This window comes from Heliconius melpomene, chromosome 8 (assembly GCF_056956725.1).
Source record: "Heliconius melpomene rosina isolate 202511_hmr_F chromosome 8, ASM5695672v1, whole genome shotgun sequence".
NCBI lineage: Eukaryota > Metazoa > Arthropoda > Insecta > Lepidoptera > Nymphalidae > Heliconius > Heliconius melpomene.
Window position 1 is genome coordinate 2,673,191 of NC_140396.1, and position 6,344 is coordinate 2,679,534.

The following is a 6,344-nucleotide window of genomic DNA, read 5'->3' on the forward strand; positions in this document are numbered from 1 at the left end:
CGATTGAAGATACCTCAAATAATATCTACTTACAGTTATTTTACATAAAATTATTTTGAAATTTTACGAAGAATTTCGTATTTTAATTAATTATTTAGTTCACAACGAACTTGCTTAAGTAATTATCGATTGTGGGTGCAATTACGTTTAAAAAGTCACATAAATATTTGTGGGAATTAGAGTAGAGATAAGTTATATTTCTGTGTGCTTATCGTATCTTTTTTTACCGTAACGGAGTATCCACATTACGGTAGGCAGAGGGAACTTTGTGTAAGGACTCTACGTTCTGCACTTTTCGTCGAATTTTCAAGGCAATGCGTGCTGAGTGTCGAAACTCAACGCTCTTTTGCCTTGATACCAGAGCAAAGAAATGAAAATTAATAAATAATAATTCATTTTCCGAGTGGGAATCGAACCTATAACCTTCGCGTTACAGTCACACGTTTGTACCCTTGCACAACGACGACATATAAGTAATTTTTCAAGAAAATATAAATTAAATAACTCGAATATCAATGGATTATTTTTTAATTTTATAAGAACAAAACAGACGCAAGTATAGCTGGTAACTGGTATCTGACAGTTCTCTATAAATAATGAAATTAATTTTACAAGGCCGGTCACGTGGTCACCGCCCGAGCGTCGCTGATGAGAATTAGCTTGGACATCGACAAGGGATAGATAGGTACCTCGTGTTTTATATAATCAATATTAAATTAGACGATTTGGTTGGATTTTATTTAGTTTTTCTGTAAAATAATAAATTATATAATATTAGTAAATACCTACATAATGTTTGAGGTGTAAGCGTGTAAACGCGACAGGTTCGATTCTTACTCGAGAAAATAATATATTTTGTATTTTAATTTGATCGCTCTGGTAAAAAAGCAAAGTGCGGCGTTAAGTTCCGCCACTCAACACGCAATGCCTTCAGAATTCGACGCTCACCGGCTTACCAGGTTCTGCCTTACCCTGCTATGTGTGGGATACACGTGAAGTTCAAAAAGGAACATAATGGTTAAAATTGTTCTTACTCAAAATAATGTTTATATTTTAATTTTTTAGTTCCCTATTAGGTACATGCAACATTTTACGGGACATATAAATAAAATAAAAATACGACAGCAAAACTCATTTTCCTACATTCACCATACAATCTGACTCGGAGTACCTTCCTCCAAAAAAACTTAATTAGTTAAAATAATAATTTTAAGTTTTACGAAAATCTTAGCTTACTTTAAAAAAAACATATGGCATTACAGTTAGCATAATATTACTTTAGGTAAATATATGAGGAACCCTCAATCCTCAACCCTCAACTAAGATGTCATACGTCTATCGAACACAAACTAATTTGTCTTACAAGCTCTTGATGAAAGGATGTCCATTTACTTAGCATGGGACGATATGGGTCACCCTAAAGGGAAGTTCTTATAAAATACTAGATATATTTAGTAATTTAAACTTTAAAAAATTCATTGTTAACTTTTGTTAATTTTTTTAAAGTTAGTTATTATATTATTGATTCTATTTATTTTACAATGTTCCAGTTATTCAAAAAGTTGACCAATTGAGAAGCACTATCATCTTTTTAATGTATTATTAATTTGTATAGTTAAACAGAGGCAGTTTAAAAATAAATTCTAATTATTTTGAGTTATTATACCCATTTTAAATAACTACCTACCTTAGTAGGCAGCTTAAATTTTGTAAATGTTGTCAACTCTAAAAGTAGGATCCTCGGTTGTCTCCATTTTTATTGTTAGAAAATAAAATTAGAAAATAATAATCTACTTTAAAGAACCATTAAAGACTTTGTTTTATACGTTCGTAATAAGTACAGGGATATATACCACGAAAGCTTCTTGCAAGTGAACCCTCAATTCGGAGAGAGGACCCCTCTATTCATAACAGCGTGATGGTACAGTTGTATACGAATATATAGATATATATATATGTTGAACGTCTTGTCTCGTAGTCGTAGCAGACGAACTAATTTGTTTTACGAGCTCTGGGTGGACGTTTAAGTACTTAGAACGATGTGGACTGCAATGATAGCAATGGAGGTCCCTAAAAGAAGAGTTAATTTTGAAAAATAGTAGATATGAAACTCTTAAAATTTCATTGATAGGTAAAATTTTGTTTAAAGCATGGATTTGTTCAGTAAAATTTGCAATATTTTAAACAATTTCTAATTAAAATCTTAATCTCAATTCTCTCCACCATCAATTAACATTTATTTCTACAACAAGTTTTATATTTCGTCGTTAAGTATTGAAATTTATTTTAATATTTATTCTGTTATAATATTATTTCTTTATATAATATTTATTTAAATATTTTTAGCTCTATATTTCTCAAATAATGAATAATTTATGATATTTAGAACATAATATAGAACATAATATTCACAAATGACTGCAAGTAACCCTTGACAGTTATTTTTTTTTTTCAATTTCTTAAAAAAGATCAAAGTTTTATAATTTAGTAATAATTTTATAATTTCAAAATAGTTAATTAAGTATATTAGACTCCTTTATGTAATTTCAAGTGAATTTAATAATAATGAACTTGTAAACAGTTGGTGCATTAACTAAATTATATACCAGCCCGGCTAGCTCAGTCGGTAGAGCATGAGACTCTTAATCTCAGGGTCGTGGGTTCGAGCCCCACGTTGGGCGAATTAGCTTTTTTTTATTTTTTAAATGAGAGAGCCTTTTTTTTGTTTAGAAACTCATATAAAGTATATTTTTAATCACAACTAATTAGCATAAACATTTTATAATAAATAAAGAATGAGAACAGAAAAAAATATAAACATAAAATTAAGTATATAACATAAACATAAAAATATAATGATTTTTTTTTTAATTCTTTAAACAAATAATGAAACAAACAAAAACAACATAAATCATAGATTTTTGTACTAAATAAATATATTAAATTCCATAACATATAAGTAATCAGTTATCAGTACTGCCGGGGTAGTCGGGCCCGCGACCAAGGGGCGGGGGGCGGCGCTTCCGCCGGAAACACTTCACCGTGCTGTGATTGCGCCCCTAATCACATCCACCACCATCAAGACGACGGAAATTTGTCGAGATTGATTACTTACAAGGATCTCTATATGTTAATTTAAATTATGTATCAATTAATTAAAGTTTGTCTTTAGCGGCGTTGAGTTACGCCGCGTTTTTGTCTTGGTGCTATAGAATGCTTGGTGCTATAAAATATTAATAAATAAAAATTCATTCCCTAGAATAGGGATAGAACCCACAACCGTCGCGTTACTGTAACACCCGTGTGCCTCTGGGCCACGACGGTCTCAAAAATTATTTACTTTAGTTATTTATATCTATAAATATTTAAATAGGGAAATAAATAAATTTGAAGTATGATAAAAGTAGAGTATGTAATGCTGTGAATACTATGCCATTGCTGAATTTGATGGTGGAAAGAGGAAAAAATTTCGTGTTTTAGAATCTCAGGGGCGCGAGTCTTGGACGTTGATTATGGTCTGTGAACGTGGTCACTCCGCCAACCCTTAATAACTATCGCCGTAGATTTTTTTCACGTAATTTAAATTTAAATAGGATAATAAAGAAATATTGAAATTGCTATTGAAGAATTGCATGAAAAACTTTAAATTCTAGATAAGCACTGGACGACGCTGTCTAGGTAAAGCCGCCTAAAATCAGTTCCTTTAAAGGACCCTTTTTTATTTGTGGTAGTCTACGATGTAAGTCTATAACCCAAGTGGATATAATATTCGATTCAAAATAATACGTGTATATTATAAATCTATACCTGACATTCTGTACATAAACTGACGTAGCTGTAATAGTGCATATATTTTACTGTTTCAGTGACATAAATAATTTTATAGTTTTAAGTTATAAGGGGTTTGCTATTGTGAAATGCAAAATGAAATAAACAAAAATATTAATATGAAATATATATTATTTGGGTTCTCAGTATAACTTTAGAGGTAATTTTTAGCTTACAGTCACATAATTTATTTTAAATTGTCTGGTACGTAGGTACCAGTAGGGAAAACTAGGGACTGTCCCTACTTTCTGCCAAAATTTTCGAGAGAGCGGAATGTGTTGACTCAGCGAAGTAAGTAGTGTGACTAAGTAGGTATATATTGGGTAATTGGATAAATAATTAAATATAATATTGGAAGCGTTAATTAGTTTGATATAGGTATGGCGTTTCAACGGTGCCAGTTGAGCACAATTCATTTCTCCAATGTCACGTTGTATGGAAAACACAAGAAGGAAATTGACCGGTAAAAATGTATTTTCATTACGTATCAAAAGAAAGAAACCGCCAAAAACGTTTAAATATCCTAAAAAATATTAAAATAAATAACATTATTTAAATTTTCTATTAATCGTTTTGTCTGTTTGTCCCACACACAAACGTCCAAGTAAGTAAGTCGTCTCAGCAGGTCGCCGCCGGTCCAGTGGAGACTGGCTCCGATGTATCCAGTACACCGTGATGAGGGGACAGATAATTAAATTGAAGCATAATCTGTATAGACGATAACTACCTACTTATGATATGATATTAATAAATTATGTAGAAATTATAATTATGAAATTTTTAATGGTTTTTTTAGCTTTTCGCTGTTTTCCGGACATAGCAGGGAAACCTGGGAACCTTCCGTTCCCCGCTTTTCGTCGCATTCTCGAGGCATTGCCTGTTGAGTGGTGGATTTCAACGCCGCGCTTTGCCACGTTAAATATTAAATATTTCATTTCTCTGCGTGAGAATCGGACAAACACACAATCGTCGTGTTTGTCTGTGCCATCACTGGCTTTTTTTTGTTTTTAAAATATTTACGCACCTTCTAAATTCTATAAAATAATTGGAGAATTAAAGCGCTGTTAAATCAATACAGGAAAATAAAAATTTACTTAACATTCTTCAATTGCGTCAATTGTTAGCTTTGGGGCTTTTATATACGCAAACAATAACAATTTATTACATTATTAATTTTCTTCATAGAAATAGCTTACTGTAAAATTTTACAGATAAGTATGTGAAGCAAATAAATTATGCTCTTTTTCAAGCATAGACAAGAATAACATAATGGGGGCGATATTATCATAAACAAAATATTCTAGTTTCTCATAAATAACGATGATTAATATTTATGTACCTATGCCTACTGGTGGTTTCTCCCCCGGATTCCCGGCGAGCAGTGGTTTATCAAATTCTAATTTTGAAATCGATCAACTATATCTACAGTATACGATGCATCCCGTATAAAATGCCTTTGATTTTCTTAAAAGGTTAAAATGCTTCTTTTTCGTAATATAAAATCTTATTTTATAAACGTTTGGAACGTTAACTAACAATTATCGGACACTATCTTAGTCGTTTGCTTATAAGTTCTCTACTATTAAGCCTTGAAATAAATATAAGCTTTAATATTATTAATTTATATGTAGTCGTTAAATTAAAAGTATAAGCTTTATTCTGTATTATATAAAATAAGCTAGACGTGACGCAAGGGCTCAAGCGTGTGACTGGTAAACGTGACAGGATGTAAGTTCGAATCCCACTCGTGACAATGTAATATTTAATATTACCAGATCTTATTTTACGTCTATACTTAATTATATGATTTATATGCCTTCGTTGAATCATATAATTTCAAATTATTATACAAATTTGTTAATTACTTATTATAATCGTTCGTTTTCATTTTACATACACGTTACATAATTTCGTGACATTTTACATAAATATATGTAAAGATAGATATTATAATTACATAAAAACCTTAGGTGTTTACTTATCTATCTTTTTTATATTTTATAATAAAAGAAAATATTTTTTAAAGATAATAAAATGCTCTACATCATTAGAGATTCTATATAGTCTCATAAAGCTAAACATTAAGGGAGGATTTAAGCTTCTTATCTATGCGGTTAGCACGTACTATTGTGGCCCTTTCTTTTGCAGTTGGTTAGTGGGTAGTAAATAGGTAATAATGAATTAATGATGTATTTACTCAATTTTTACTTTATAATATATAGAGGGTAGTCGCGACGGTTATGGGTTCGATTCCCATGCGAGGAAATGAGATATTTAATATTGTCATTTCTTTGTTTTGGTGTCAAGGCAAAGCGCTGAGTTGATTGAACGCATTGCCTCCATTCAGCGAAGAGCGGGGAGCGGAGTGTCTGAACACTCACTCATTGAAAATGTACACATTATATATGTTTCATGGCTAGACATGTCTAATTTTGTTGCTACCATTAAATCGCCAGTCTTGAGTGCTGTCATGAAAGTCATTTTAAGCTTTCATACGCCTTAGCACTTACCATCTA

At 31.3% G+C, this 6,344-nt stretch overlaps 1 non-coding gene across 1 annotated transcript; it reads left to right on the plus strand.

The window, feature by feature from the left end:
• The first annotated feature begins 2,608 nt into the window (after positions 1 to 2,608).
• TRNAK-CUU (transfer RNA lysine (anticodon CUU)) lies at positions 2,609 to 2,681 on the plus strand. Its single transcript has one exon. It is a non-coding gene; the product is annotated as a tRNA-Lys (tRNA).
• Positions 2,682 to 6,344: the final 3,663 nt, after the last annotated feature.